At 42.5% G+C, this 16,438-nt stretch overlaps 1 protein-coding gene across 3 annotated transcripts in view; it reads right to left on the bottom strand.

The window, feature by feature from the left end:
- pak4 (p21 protein (Cdc42/Rac)-activated kinase 4) overlaps positions 1–15,924 on the bottom strand; it is a 30,243-nt gene extending 14,319 nt beyond the window's left edge. The window contains exon 1 of one of the 3 annotated variants that reach the window (XM_020623221.1): positions 15,773–15,924. The gene's annotated coding sequence lies outside the window, so the exon portion shown is untranslated. Of the gene's footprint in view, positions 1–4,701; positions 4,966–14,965; positions 15,159–15,772 lie in introns of those variants that run through there. The other 2 variants (XM_020623219.1, XM_020623220.1) reach the window with 2 other exon arrangements.
- Between the last annotated feature and the right edge of the window lie 514 nt (positions 15,925–16,438).

Genomic DNA, 16,438 nt, shown 5'->3' with positions numbered 1-16,438 from the left:
AATTAGAAATAATTTGACATTAACAAGTCTGAATTTTAAAAATAAACATATGAATAAAATAAATGTGAGTTAGTCTTTAGAGTCTGTTTTTGGGAGAAGACAAATTTTAAACACACATATTCCAGTCAACGTGAAACGTGACAGAGCCCCTGTATGTCACTGATGCTGCTGTCACTGTTATTCTCAGGTGTTTGGTGAATAAAGCTACTTTTCAGCAATTTCTCCATTTCATCACCTGTGGACATTTATCAAATACAGCTGTATCCTCAGTGTGGATGCTGATGAATTTATGCCATTCAGTCATCCAGTGGCACAGTGTTGTCAGGTCCACAGTCAGACACGTCTTCCCTGAGAAAACAAGATCAGTCTCCACCCGGCCACCAGCTGTGGATCTTGTTGCCATTAGTAAAACTCTCTCATAACAGTAAGGTCACAACACCAGTGGTAAATGCCTCTTTACAGTCATAATGAGACTGGTGACAACAGGGAGGAGGCGTATAAATCGCTGTGGTGGCCGATCATTAGTATCTGACTATCTGCAAGTGAATGGTGAGACACAGATAGCATCTGCTGCCTTTAGGGGGGATAGGTTTAATGAAGACTGGAGGAGGCAGCTGAAGAAATTAAATTATGCCGACAGAGCACAATATGTGCACCCACCCTATGGTTCGATATTATACTACGAGCAAGCTGGGAAACGTTAAGGCTGTTAATGGTCTGACTCATAAACTCTTATTGAAAGCATGAGGGGCTCCAACAGGCTGTAAATCAGGCCAAAAACACGGCCACGCGCAGACTGAAAATGACACCGAGCATCAGACAGCGGTCCGGCTGTCGATTACAAAGGACTGTGGCCTTCAGATCCCGAGTCTTGTTTTTGTGCTGCAGCTCAAGCTAGGCGAGCTCCGGGGGTGTGGGTGAAAAACAAGAGTTCACTGGTTGGAGCTCAAAGACCCTGACTGAGAAAGAACTTTAGTTAGCATGTTGACCTTCCAGCTTTGTTGTATGAATACACAAACCTGTGTGGGTTCAAATGGAGGACCTGACATGCCTGGATGTGAAATTCAGTACAGCTCACTCAGTGGACAATAAATGCACATGCAACATGAGAAGAAAATGACACCAGCTGCTACAAGCTTGTGACAGCACCCACTCAGCAATACACACAGTACAACATGAGAACATGACTGTCCACCTTTAGGTAGATTACTACATTAACTAGTTGTCCCTGTGGATTATGGTGTCTTTTATCTAAAATGGTGATTCAATATACGCCGTGTCAAATACAGAGGTTTTTCACATGACACATTCACGTCCACCATAGTGGATGTGTCGTACTTTGTCTTGAAGCACAGGGCAAAAACCTCAGCGTCTGGTTTACACTGCTAAATCTGCCACCACTGAAATCTGACTCTGAATAAGTAGCAGAGAATGGATGTATCTATACTACTACTACTACTACTACTACTACCACCAATAATAACAATAAGTAGTACAACAGCAAACAGCAATAATAACCACTACTTTACTTTCCCATGCTGCAGCTGTCTCATACTGACATTCACAGAGTTGGACAGGTGTTACAGGAACAGGTGAGCTCCAGCACACAGAGGAGGAGCATGATTCACAGTCACAGCAGGTGGGTGCACAGACACTCCACCAGCCCAGACCAGCCCAGGGCGCAGCCGCTCACACTCCCCACTCCATCTCCATAAAACAACACTGTGTCAAAGAAGATGATGAAAGCAGCAGGTGTCTGCTCCTTCTCACTTCTAGACCGTTTGTTTCATTTAAAATGAATTAAATGAACACACAGAAGGAATTAACAGTCCAATGGACAACAAGCACACAAGCCATCAGACTGTTGAGCGGACCAAACCCAGCACTTAGTTCTTGACTTTTCAGTGGGATGTACTGATACCACTTGTTTGTTTGTTTTTTTACAGACCGAGTACACACAAAAATTACAATTACACAAAAGTAGTAGGGGTGCGACCCTCTGTTAGGATGAAACGATGCTGTGACCCTCTGTTAGGATGAAACGATGCTGCGACCCTCTGTCCAGAAGGTTTAGGAGCCCAAGTGGTATCGGTGCATAGTATCAGACAACTTTTACGAGTATGAGTGCAGGTGCTGGAGGATGGAAGCGGACCTGATACAGGTATCAATGCATCGTTTATAAATGATGTTCTGTAACTTGCAAATAACTAACTAAGGACAAAACAAGTAGTAGCTGTCAACCTAAAGCTAAAACAGTGACAGGGCTGCACCCTGCCACCCACTCAGTGTTCATGCTCTCACACACAGTAAACCAGAAGCTGATCCCTCCTCAAACAGTTACTCTTCATCCACCCTCAGTCTAACTCCGTCTACCCCCACCTCAGTCTGTCTGCTCTTCTTTCCCATTTAACAGCCTCCACTGTCCACCTTCTGTCTCCGTTGACATTCAAGCTTGCCTGGCTGGGTAATGAGAAAGCCTGTGTGGTCAGTGGGCCAGCGCTTGGCTGATGAGCTCTGGCCGAAGCTGCTGTCCTCTGGGCGGTCCACACGTGGAAAGATACCTCCAGTCATAACCAGGTATGAAACATGACTACTTAGTGATTTCATGGCACCTGCTCATTAGGAAATGTACAGTCAACACAGTGGTGACCTGACAATGAGGGACCAATGACTGCAATAGCTGCCTCATTATATTATCTGCAACTCATCATAAAGCTGGGAAAGTGAAAGACACACTTACTTTGTAAACATCTCTTCAGCCTCAGCAAAGAGAGCACGCATCACACATTTCCTCACTCCTCCAGTGGCTCCACTGAGACATACTTCACATAGAGCTCTTCTTAAGACACTTTGGAGTTGAGAGGGCCAACGTAAACACACTTCAGAAAGCCAAAATAAATCTTTACAGCCCCACATGATTCATTTCAGAGATGAAGATTTTACCTTACAAGTTGGTGTAACAGCTAAATAAAGCAAATAAACCCATGTAATTGCTTGTTAATCTGCAGCTGACAAATTCTGTCAAGACAGTTTAACTCTTTCACATAAAACACCTTTACAAAATACCTGTAGTACAAGATCTAATGGCTCAACACATGCAACATGAATCTTAACTCTAACTTCAGTATTCTGAACATATGCTCTAAACAGTTATCACAAATAGAAGGCCATCTGTAACAAGAACCCTTGTATAATGGGAAAAACTGCTTCTGAATGGTGAGAATAGGTTTATTCAATCCATAGTAACCCTCTTGTTTACACAGGCCACAATTTGTTAAAGTTTTACAGGTGGACATACAGTAAGAAGAACTGAAGCAATGCCCTTTAAATGAGGGCTTGTAACCTGCCAAAGTGACTGGTAGAGTTCACGCAGTTTCCAGCCAACGCATAAAAAAACAAAACAAAAAAAAAACAACATTATTTGTCAGGCTGCAATTTCTCACGCCAGTATCTTTTCTTTAACCTTGAGGTGGCATTCACCAAAGCCAAAAAATGAATATACATAAGCATTAGCTCTCCAATGAGCCATGAGACAGACACACTGGTTTAAAAGGTGAGATGCCACCAAGCAGACTGTTCACTGTTGTTGTGTTGCTCTTACATTAGCTCGCTGCTGCTGAATCAGGGGTGATAATTAATAGCCTGTTCTCTCACTACTGCAAACACACACAGAGGACAGCGGCTCTCTCCCAGCGTTTCCCAGATTTATAAAGTGCTGTGCAAACATACCGTGTGACCTTGGAGTTACTGGCTGTTCCAATGACCACCAGCTTCTTCTCAATGCTGTGCATGTGGCAGCCTCGGCCTCAATACAACAGAGTGGCACCACTTACATCTGTCTGCTATTATAGTAAATGAGGTAGCTAAGGCACAAAACTGGTTGTTACACACACAAGTTCCCATGACATGAAACTGCCCTGCTAGCTGGTAGAGACTGGTAGCTACACTACTCTAATCAGATTAATTTAATTTTAACTATTCTGTTCAACCTGAAGTTACTGGTAAATTATAAGAACTAAAACAGATTGAAGATTTCTAACCTTCAGAATTAAACGACAGCACTCAAACAGAGCTAATTATGAAGCATCACACTCCCATCATCTCTTGGGGAGTTAAAACCTCTTGTTAAATAACTAAAGTAATAAAAAGCATGACACAAACGTCCTGCAGATAAGTGCACAAGCACCTAACTTCCTACTGAGCTTCATTAAACACACTGGCCAACAGTGAATCACTACCAAAGTCTGTCCTCCCCCTGCCTCCATGTGTCACCAGCACTTGTGCAAAGAGACAGATGACCAGAGTCGCTGAGGCCAACAGCTGCCTGGACAGTGACAAATATGAGCAGCCAGTATGAGGCTTGAATGTCAACAGTCAGGGAGAGGAGGGAGGAGAACTGGAAGTCCCAGCCCGCTCCCAGCAGTCCGACAGGGCTCAAACACAATCAGCCCTCCCTCCCTCGCTACCCTTCTTAACACAAGGCAAACAATAAAGTTACTTTTCTCTGACTCGCAGTTAATCCATGCTGCGAGGTTTGAACAACAGACTTTTGTTTTTGTGGCCCACATTAACTTTCGCCTGGTCCCAGCAGCGCAGCACGGACCTACGAGAGCTTCTCGTTTGCTTTACACACGTCCTAACACCACAACACAGCGACACAAGCGTGTACAAAACTCTGCCTTCGCTGTCGGGAATACTCACGTCTATTCTCGGGAACTCTTCTAGCCGGGGGCAGCACACTATCCACCTGATCTCATGTCGAGGCTGAGGAAAAACAGACTCCCCGTAGAACAAAAGTTGTTTCCACGAAATTAAACTCGGTTAAAACGTCGGAAGTGTCGCTACTACTCCATTAAAGTAAACAGGAAAACAGAGCCGGTTACAACCAACGAACTTTAAAAAAAAATACGCACAAAAAAACAAGTGCTATAGGTTTAGGCTGTAAATACAGAGTGTGTCGCATTCCTATGGTTTCAGCAAAACGCGGCCCAGTTTCAGGACGTCACAGAGAGAGAGAGAGAGAGAGAGAGAGAGAGAGAGAGAGAGCACGGCTCCAGCAGCAGACCTGACAGAAGTCCTCTCCTCCACTCATCCCGTCCACCTTAGTTCTTCCTTCCTGTCTCACGGAGTGAATCTGCCCTCACAGGTGTATACTGTTACCTGTCAGGTGATGCGGTTCTGACCTGTAATCTTACTTCCTGTCTAGACGTTAGGGATACAGCTATTTTCAATTCAGTTAATGTGCTGATCGTCGGGTCTGCAAAACATAACACAACAGTGAAAACCGCAATAATCACAATTTTCTGGGTTTCTAAGTTATTGCACTTCCCTTAAGATAAATGTCTTCAGGTCATCAAAAAACTAAACTAGTCTCTGTGTAACAACTCATTTGTTTACTGTGCAGAAAATCATTTAGGTTTGATAAGTTCACAGTGTCACAGCAGAAGTTTTAAATGATTAATAAGGCTCCTGTTGCTGCTGTGTGATGGCCAGATATTTAATAAAGTCAAAGAAGTTATACTTCACATTTGGTCTGTATGAGGAGGTATTAAAGTAGACATTTCAAATCTACGCTATTGAAGTTTCTAGCTCTGCCTTGGAACATTAAAAGAATAGCATCTAAAGCTAATGTGTTTGTTTTGGTAGCATTAGCCACCTAGCATGGTCATGAGTTTTCCTTTGTGTTGAATTAATATGATTTTAATTTGAGAGTAATTGGAGCTTTGTGTCACACTAGCAGTAACCAGAGCTTCTACTGGACGGACACATTCACTGTTAGCCAGCTAATGCTAGCTTCAGACTGGAGGCTGCAGTATGTAGTCTGTCCCAACCAGGCATCCGCAGTTTACATCATCGCTGGGAAACAGAACATGATGGGAGGGGGCAAAGAGAGGTCAGGAGCAGCATATGGTGTCAGTTTGTTTTGAGTCACTCACTTTAGCGCTGATGTACTGATCAAATAAACACTCAGACCAGCTATTAATGAAATATATATTTACTGCTTCAATAATAAACAGTGTCCTGTCTCTCTCTCTCTTTGGATAAAGAAACATTCTTTTTGCAGCATCTCTGAGTAAATTAGGCTAATAAGAAGGTATATAGATGAACTTTTAAAATGCATGTTTTTGCTTTTGTTACATGACAGTATGACTCACTTTGGTACAACAGACACCATGGGTATGGCTGAATTTAGCAGTCTGATCAAGGCAGGCCACTGGGAAATACCATGTCTGCCTGCTAATTAAAACAGATCCATCACCAGTGACACAAAGATAGTGAGAGTCAATAGTACCTGTCAAAATACAGCCTCATAAATGCAACAAAACTTTGGGCAACGCTGTGCAAGGAACTGTGTGTCCACCTTGTTGTTCTGTCCATTTGTGACACAATACCAGCAACATGAGTTGTGCACATTCACAAACTATCCTCTTGTTGTTTAGGAAGAGGCTCTCTGGTTTTAACATTCTGAAATAATTACAGACTATTTGGAGTTATGAGGGCTGCCAAGCTTATCTAGAGGTAGCCGAGATTAAACACTAAAGGAATGCAAAAGAGCAGAATGAGCAGCCATGGACACTTTAAATGCTGCTTAATGACAGAACTGAGTTTTGACTCTGTGCCCTGCTTTGTTGTTCATGGTGCTGGGAGCGCCATAAGCCTATTGATGCTTTTAACACATCAAATTAAAACAAGCAAATAAACACTCACAGGTTGACTGTAAACGATTACAAGGCCTACCTGTACCTGATATGTTTATAACAAGAGCTCCTTATCTAACCTGGACTTCAAGGTGTGAGCTTCACTAAGGAGAAGGCTTGCTGACATTCCTCTGAGAGTGAAAACACAGAAGGAACAGGTCCACTCAACATATCAGAGCCAGAAACACACAAACCTGCCAATCCCAGGGCTAAGTTCAAACAAAGCATGCAGCGTTGCAGCCAATGGGCGGCGACTACCAGAGGCAGGTCGTGGAATGTGGAAAGGTCAATGATGAAGATGGCGGAGAAAGCAGCAAGGTTACACATATTTCTACACACACACACACACACACACACACACACACAGGGAACACCAACTGGTACACAAATATTTTGCCAAGTTCACTGGAAGACATTCATAGGTTACTACAGGTTCAAGGATAAATGGGATGTTACAGGTTTAGAAAAATACAAACATTAAAGATGCAATGATTTTGTCTTCTGCTCTGTAATGATCAATATTTTTTATTGTGGATTTCCATACCACAGAAGAGCATGCTAAAAAGGTTTTGATCTAATTAGTGTGAGCAGTGTTAACTGCATTTGCATTCCTCCCTTCTGTAAGATTTAAAACAGATCCACCACAGAAAAAAAACACCTAATATGTCAATATCTCCACACAAAACAATTTTTATTGAATAAGTTAGCTTGGTCACTAAATAAGGCTGCTTGTCCTCTAGCTGTTCAACAGAGTCTGCAGATGCCAGGATCTGAAACTGAAACATGTGAAGCTGCCATGTGATTTTCATCTGATGCTTATAGATGAAAGGAACAGAGGAGTGAAAAAAGACAAAGCTGCTGAGATTAGTTGACAAACCCTGTACAGATACTGATGGTATGGGATACACTGGTGTTACACAAGCAGTTAGACAAAGAGCTGGAGCCATTTATTAGAGTTTAGGCAAAGATACAATCTCCAGCACAAATACTGAAAGTAAGCCACAAGTCTTCTACTGCTGTTGCTGCCCACTCTCCACATTACTGCCTAAGATACTCATGTTGAGACAGGTACCATCCTAAATGCTTCAGGTGAATCTACCCATGATCTTTTATTATGTTCCTACATTCAGAATTTTTAAATTAAATCCAGCAGATAAGACGATATGCACAATCTGACTCAGATTCTATTTGACAGTCATGTGACATATGTCCTCAACTACCCATCATAACAGGGCGGTGCCCCACAAACACCAGTTCTATCGATCAACGCTAGAGTCACGTTAACCACCAGAGCATACTGAAAAACAGGTGAGCCGGAGCTACATTCACCACCACTACACATTGGTGGCATGCTGTGGAAAACTGAGGCAATGAGGTGATGATGTTGTGAAGAAGAATCACATCAGTCTCCTCTGTGGTTAGTGAGGCCAGTCAATCTGGTCTGAAATGTACTGAGGTTCTGCAGGAGCTTAGTGAATGTTACTGAGAACAGACAGTGGATCAGATGGTAAAAATGCTTAAATATGAGCAAGGACAGTGATCAATAAACACTCCTCAAGATTGTTTTATAGCACATAAACAACTAAATATTAGTGGATCCAACAGGGTCCTGAGACAAAACTGTTTACACTGCACTGCAACAGAAGTCCTGCATGTGTCATCCAGACTAATCAAGTGTTATGGGAGTCCAGAAACCAAAGAGCAGCCTTTCTTCCCTCTTCACCTCCCATTGTTAACATGCTGCTGTTCCCTAGCCTTGCAACACTGGAACAACTGAGGTAAAACATGGCTACCATCCAGAACTGTCTTTGCTTTGTGTGTGTGTTTGTGAACCATCAGCATCACCTGGGCCACACAGGCCCAAGCTTGAATGTTCAAGTGAAATTAAAAAACTGTGTGTGCAAGTACAAGAACAAATCTCTCAACAAACAGAGCCAAAGGGAAGGACACAGCTTAGCTTGAGCAAACAGAGTACTACTACTACTACACAAGTGGTTAAACAACTACCAGCAGTGCAAACAATAGAGCTGCAAAGTTACTTTCATTTTAGGATGAACTGTTTTAGAAAATGTCAGAAAATACTGTACGGCACCCATCACAAATCTAATGTCTGTATAGCGCTTGTTTTGTGTTTTTAAGCAAAAAGTCAAAGATACTCAGTTTGCAGTAATATAAATCAGAGGTCACATCAGAGAATGTTAAAACTTAAACAAATACTTGAGGATCAATACAGTTACTGATGTATTTTCTGTCAACAAGCTAAGTAGCACAGATCAAGTCTCTGTTGGACCAAAAGATAAAGTTGAATGTGTTAAATACTAATGATGCAACACATTCACGTGTGTGCTCACACACATCTGATCTTTGAAATGCAGTTGAATTTCTACTGGTGTTTTCTGCACTGATCCGTTACATTTTAATTCAGTAATAAAGTGAAGTGAGAACAGCTGGAAATCATTGTAAATGGTGAGACTCTGGTCAGAATCAAAGTATGATGACACAGAAACAAACACAGATGGGCGACAAATGACAGGACAGCCCAGCACAGAGACTCCCAGTGAGGTGCTGGGCCACCACGTGCCACCAGAACACCTCCACCTTGACTCTCCAAGTCTCTGAACTCTCCTGGAGGGATGAACACCGTTCTACCAACAGATGTTCCCTCATGTGGTGTTTTGATGACGGTGGTGGAGACGCTGTCTAACACGTCGCTCCAACATCTCCCATAGCTGTTCAACTGGGCTGAGACCTGGTGACTGGGAAGGCCACAGCATCTGGTTCACATCATGGTCGTCCTCATCAGGCTGGTCAGGGACCCCCTGGTGTCCTGAGGATGGGGGCTCTGTCATCCTGGAGGAGACCAGGTTTTTCCTCTCATTTGTTGTCCACCTGTATATTCACAGTATATTTAACTCTGAACGAGCACAGGAGGACAGGCTTAAAAAAGTGTTTGATACATGCAACAGGTCTGCAGACTACTTCCTGGTGTTAGCATGAGCAAGCTAACATGAGGACATATAAGTCTGACTGGTTTGTTGGAGTGAATACCAACACAGGGTGGATTCTGATGCAGCACAAAAGGAAGCAGAAGTCTGGCTGGTTATATGGTGAGCCATGTCTCACATCTAGTACAGACTGTAGATACTACACACTCTGCACTGCTGTTATTGTATTTCTGGTTAGATGCTAAACTGTATTTCATTGCCTTGTACATTTGTAATGACAATAAAGTTGAATCTAATCTAATCAGTGACTATAGACCAGTTGCACCGACGCCGATATTTGCAATTCCTTGAAGAGGCTAGTTTTGAGGCATATTAAAGCCATTATACCAGCCTCCTTTGTCAAACACCAGTTCGCTTATAGAGCGAAAAGACACTGCATCAGCTCTAGTGATCCACTTGGTACTGGAGCACTTGGAGGGGAAGAACACTGCATCAGCTCTAGTGATCCACTTGGAGGGGAAGAATAGGTATGTAAGATTGCTCTTTGTTGATTATACTTCAACCTTTAATACGATCCATACAAGCAGAGCTATCCTTAAGCTTCAGGATTTGGGCCTCAGCGTCCCATTAGATTCAACTGCAGCTGGATAGTAGACTTGGACAGATCGGACACAAGCAGTTAAAATTGATAAACATACACCATCTATCCTCAGCCCTTTGTTGTATATTATCTTCACACACGACTCTTCTTCATCATATTCCTCTACCTCAGTAATGAGGTTTGCAGATGACACCACAATACCTGACCTGATTTCCAGTGATGAGGAGAGAGGGCACCAAAGCGCGGCCTGCACACAGCCCAACATGAAATGTTAAAAAGACCAAGGAGGTGATAATTGACTTTCACAAGGCCACTGTCAAACATGACCTGTTTCTGATACATGGAGCAAAGGTTGAGAGAGTGGCACACTACAAATTTCTGTGATTAAGAGATCCCAACAGTGCTTTTTTTTTAATCTCAGGAAGCTAAGGAAGGTAAGCCTACCCCAGAAACTCCTGCTGTAATTTTATCACTGTGCTATTCAATGTGTGCCCATTTATAATATTTCATTCTGGTTTAACACCTGCACAAGGGGTGAGCAGCAAGCTCTACAGCAGGGTATTAGATCTGCTGGGAAAACCAATGGTGTCTCACTTCAGGATATCTCTTCCATCTGCCCCACTAGATGTACACGCTGTGCAGAGAGGACATCGTCAGGGACCAAAAACATCCAGCACGCCACTTGTTTGAGCCTTCAGGCAGAAGATTTAGAACAATCAGAGCACAAACAGCAAGAATGAAAGATGGCTTCCTGCCCCCAGGCTATCAGAATCCTAAATGCACAACATCAGATGTGTATACATGAAGAGATATGCAAGCACTTCTTGCTCTTGCTTCTTTCTCCATCACTCCTCTGATATGAGGTGGTTTTTCCTTTTGGTGCTCCACTGCTGTTCTCTTTACTGATCTGGTTGATTGGCTGCCAGCCTTCAGCTGAACCTTGTGCACGTTCTGGACTCTCTGCAAACACCCAGACCAACCTGGATGCACAGAGCAGGTCATCACTTTCTCTTCATTGTCTCCCACATTACTGGACTCTCTCACACAGTCCTTCCCCCACTCTCTCTTAAGCCAGTGCCATCTTTTTGTGTGAAACCTGATTCCAGTAGAAAGATGAGACATTTAATGTTTACATGCTTGTTCATTCACTGCAGCCTTTAACCCAACCAGAAGGACAGAGAGGACAGTAGGGAGATGATTACTGCTTCTGCAAATTTAGATACAAAGAACACTAGAGTGAAAACAAATGATCGCTTTCATGACCAAATTAACTTAATGACGATTCAACTGTTTAATAATAAACTGATAAAATGGATTATTATTATAAATGAATGACCAAAGTGATTACTGTATGTCTGGTTAATGTACTGACGATTAACTGCTAAACAAACTGTTAATTTTTCATTAATTCACAAGTTTGTCTTTGCTTTTTGTGTCATCACATTTAATAAACATAATCAGAATATCAGAAGGTTTAAATACTGAAAAACTGGATTCCTTTTATGCCTTCAACCTTGGGAACAAACTGGAATAACAAGTGTCCCCAGAGTAAAAGGTGGATGATAAGCAAAATTAATTTTACAGAACCGAACCCTCAGGAAGTTCTCATGGAAGGAAACAGGGTGGCTGTTTTTTCAACAAGTGCCTGATTTTTTGCTGGATAAACCTCTAATCCACCGTCACTCAGATCACACTAGAAAACAGCATTCTCTTTCACCAACAAGGAAACCAACAGAAAATGATTCAATTTAAAGCTTGATAAGGAACCACGCAGACTGGACTACAACAGAGCGTCAGAGGTTTAGCCTGGAACTGCCACCTCATATGTCAGTGTAAAAGCTTTGTGGAGTTCATGGAAGACACCTAAACAGCAGCTGTGTTTGTCTCTCTCTCGGATGGACCCTCAGGTCAACTGACATCAAACCAACGACAACATCCCCCCTGCCATCAGCTTCGCCCCTGCTGACCCACGTCTGCCAGCAGTCAGCTGCAGTCCCATCAAGACTAGACTTCTCTGACACACCTCCTCCAAACCTGGGTGCATTATACCAAGAACAAAATTACCAAATCTGATTGAAAGAATCAGCAGATTAATCAATCACCCCTGCATTTTAAATTTCTATTCATATATCCAGGGTTTTTCTTTCATTTGTCATCATCTACAAATAAAGAAAAACATAACTCTTATGTTATTTGTTTTTAGGGAGAATTTTGCATCTTTATCATGCAGTACAAGTAGAGAAATGACAGGAACCAAGAAAGAGTGAGAAACAATTAATAGTAAATGTTTTTAAAATAGTAAAACCGGGTGTTGTTAAGTGTCTTTATCCTGTCAGGTGTTTAGTCACAGCTGAACTGCTGAGGCTTTTCTCGCTAACCACAGATCTCCTCACTACTGTTACAAGACAGCGGGGAGGGGAGCAGAGGGCTAACTGAAGCCTGCTGTCTGGAAAAGAAGAAAGAAGAACATTGCTATTGAAACCCTAGTGTATACAAACATCACACAGTGCACACACCAGCATGCAGTCTAATATTCTTTTCCAGTGTATTTAGAGGCATCGCCGCCAGTCTCTTTTCATCAACTATTAGCAATACAAAGTTGTTCCACCTGTTTGACAATGGGAAGCCAAATAAATAATCACATATGGTAAATGGTCTTATACTTGTATTGTGCCTTTCTATGCTTTACAGCACACTCAAAGCGCTTTCACACTATTTGGCCATTCACACTCCCAAACACTCACACACACTGGGAGCAACTGGGGGTACAGTGTCTTGCTCAAGGACACTTCGACATGTTGACTGGACAAGCCGGGAATCGAACCGCTAATCCTCCAGTTAGAACACGACCCGCTCTACCTCCTGAGCCACAGCTGGCCCACATCTGTTATGTTACTATAACAGATGTGGTTCATCAAACATCTGAATATGATGAGTGTTTAATCTGACAGGCTGTTTGTCCTGTTAGATTCATTTAGGCATTCAGCAGACAATGTGAATACTTCGACAGCCACCACCGAGCTCTCCAGCCAAAGATGCTACTTTTAAAGAACCTCAGCTAAACACACTTCAAATTGCAGCTCTGAGCAGCCATTTTGCCCATGGTCAATCCCTCAGTTGCTAATGTGATAGCTGCAACACATGCAAGAAAAATCAGCTAAATATCAGCAGCACAGAAAATATTCCCTTGCAAAAATAGAACTTTTCAAAGCTGAAATCTGCCAATAGCAACAGCATTCTTAACTAGCAGTCCTACTTTTGTCATCTGACCTGTGGTTCCTGGTGCTTTCCCAGCCCGAGCCTTGGCTGCTTCCTGATACAGCCAGCCTGTCTGAATAACTTGCAGAGTATGATGTAGTGTTGGGGGTTGACTTTGATAAGAGCGCTGACTGCGGGGGTATGGTGTGCATGTGAGAGAGAAGAAAAAGACCCCTCCATACAGCTCTGGCATCCCAGGAATGTGGGGTGTGCCCAGCACTAATCGCACAACCTTGCTGACTAACTGCACACATATGAAAACATCAGGTAAAACACACACATACAAATTTGACAGTTGAGAGAAAAGGAAAAGGAGGAACAACATGAAACCCCGAGAATGAGGAAGAATCACTTTTGTGATAAAAACCTGGATCAAGGAGCAGAGTTATCAAATCTGTCCCAATACCCACACTCGGAGTAAATCCCAGTTCCCATATTTGATCATTCATCGCTCTTCAATCATGACTCGATCCTGGAAGACATCCCAGAGCTCTTACTCCTGCTCTGAGGAGTGAGGATTATAAGTGAGGAGGCTGCTGGAGGAGACATGAGTGAGAATACATGAGAAGTCCTGTATGGACTGACATATTCTTAGCTAGAATCCTGTGCTGATTTATCAGCCAATGTAAGCTGACTGCAAATATATCTGTATTGACAATTACAATTAAAGTAATGGAAAGCCAGAGACAGGTGCTTGCACTGATTGGTTCTCGGTGTCCGTGCCCAGTGGTCTGTCCCCCAGAGAGCACTGTGACTCCCCTGTTGGCATCACACTAGTGGCATCAGCTGCAGAGTAAAAATCAGCATCTCTAACTGCAGGTGCGGGTACTGGGACGGGCCCGGGGCCCGGGGCCCTAATTAGCTCTCAGACAAACAATTCTCTCCTCCTTCAGTCTATCCGGGCAGGGCCAGGCTGAGACACACCACCCCATTATGTCACAGTTTCACATGTGAAGGTGAAAGTTCAACATAAGCACAAAGTTCGACCCGTTAAAACTACAGACAGAAATACTGTATGTCTAACACAGAAAAGGCAGAGACGAGCAGGTAGTGGGTTTTCTTAATAGCTGGCAGACAGATAAGAAAAACCGATGTTACCCGAACCAGATGTTCCACGTCCAGTGAACTTAGAGGGTCACAAAATCAGTCCCAAAGTATAATTACCTGGGTTAGGGGTCCGAGAGCTGCGGCTTATAACTGTCAAACAACTCTCACAAGAGACTCGCCACCACCTTGTACCTTGGTCACACTGTGAAAACTACAAACCTTACACGTCACTGTAAGAAACTCTGCACAAAGCACACACAGAGACCCGACCAAAGGAGGCTAACGTACTCCGGGGTCCGCGACCACCGGCTGGCCAGACCTGCAAGCAGTTAGCATTAGCCACTGTTAGCACCTAAACGGGGAGCAGAGACGCACCACAACACGCTTTAGCTACAATTATTAGTGAGTGTACTCACCCCTACGCGCCAAGGAAAACTTTTTCTGATGCTCGGGGGTTTGAAAACAAACTTTCCTCAGTGTAAAAGAACAGAAACAGCTTAACTTTGAGCAAACTGTGTGACACTAACAGAAGTCTCACTTTCCCGACGCCATGTTGTACGGCGGAAAATACTACATCCGGGAAACTGCAGGCAACAGCACCATGGCAACCGAGTCAGCGACGGGACACGGATGTATATGTGATGTACCACAATTCTATTCTGCTAATAAAACAACAAAGGGGTACAGTTGTCTGACAAAATGTGTAAACCTTGTACAAGCCAAGGGAATAAATTAGGTTCTTTTGTTTTTGCCGTATTCCTACATACATACTTACTAGAAGTAAATCATCTGAGAGTCATGGAAAGTAACTCATTTTCTCAAGTAATGTACTTCACTACACTTTATTTGATTATCAGATGTTATTGATCCCCGGTGGAAAACTCACAACCTACATAGCAGTATGTAAAATACTTCACATTATAAGTATATAACAGTAAAGTGATGAACACAATAATGCATCAATAATTATGATATAATAATATGATATACATTAATGTGAAGCGTCCTATTCTGCAAAATGAGTATTTTTACTTTGGGTACTTTGACTATATTTTGACACTAATGCTTTTTTCTTTTACAATATTTAGAATGCAGGACTTTTACTTGTAACAGTGTAGTTGTACACAGTAGTATTGCTACTCAGTAAACCACCTGAGTACTTCTTACTCCACTGACTGAAGAAACACATTTACGAAAAGATACAAAACACATTTGTCACGTACCTGATGTTAATCCTTGTTACCTTTCTTTGAAGAAACAGCCAAACACTACCTGATGGCTGTACATCAGTTTGATCAGCAGCTGTCGTCAATACACTTAAACACATGCTGTTGCCGTTTATTTGTTCATACTTGTTACTCTGCGACGCATGTGAACTAAAATCTTAATCACAACCAGCATCACTGGTGTGGACCTGTACAACACCGCCCTCTGCTGATCACACACGGAAACTGAACGAGCAAATATGTGACCCATGGAGTGAAGAAACATTCATCAAAAACCTTTTATATTTTACCCCCCCACCCCACCCAAGCATCTAACAACAGGACACACTGCTGACATGAACTGTCCCAGGAGATATCCAACAATACATGTACACACAATCTTATACAATGAAATTACTACCTCGCTTAATATCTGAAGACAAACAGCAGTACTAATTTTAAACAGCTTCTTTTTTTGTACATTTTGCATTAAAGGCACAAACATTGAACAACAAGATTATTAAAATGACTAAAGAATTGATGTGTTTAACGTACCTGCTGCTCAGAGGATTAAAAACTCTCCACTTCGACAAACATTAAATATCACAACAAAAACTGAGAACAAAGCCTTTAAATGATGAAATAACTTAATGATTTTATTAAATGTGTGTTTGTGTGAGAGTG

Source organism: Monopterus albus, unplaced genomic scaffold (assembly GCF_001952655.1).
Source record: "Monopterus albus unplaced genomic scaffold, M_albus_1.0 scaffold294.1, whole genome shotgun sequence".
In the NCBI taxonomy this organism is placed as follows: Eukaryota; Metazoa; Chordata; class Actinopteri; order Synbranchiformes; family Synbranchidae; genus Monopterus; species Monopterus albus.
Note: the sequence above shows the minus strand (reverse complement) of the source record. Positions and strands in the feature narration are given on the sequence as shown.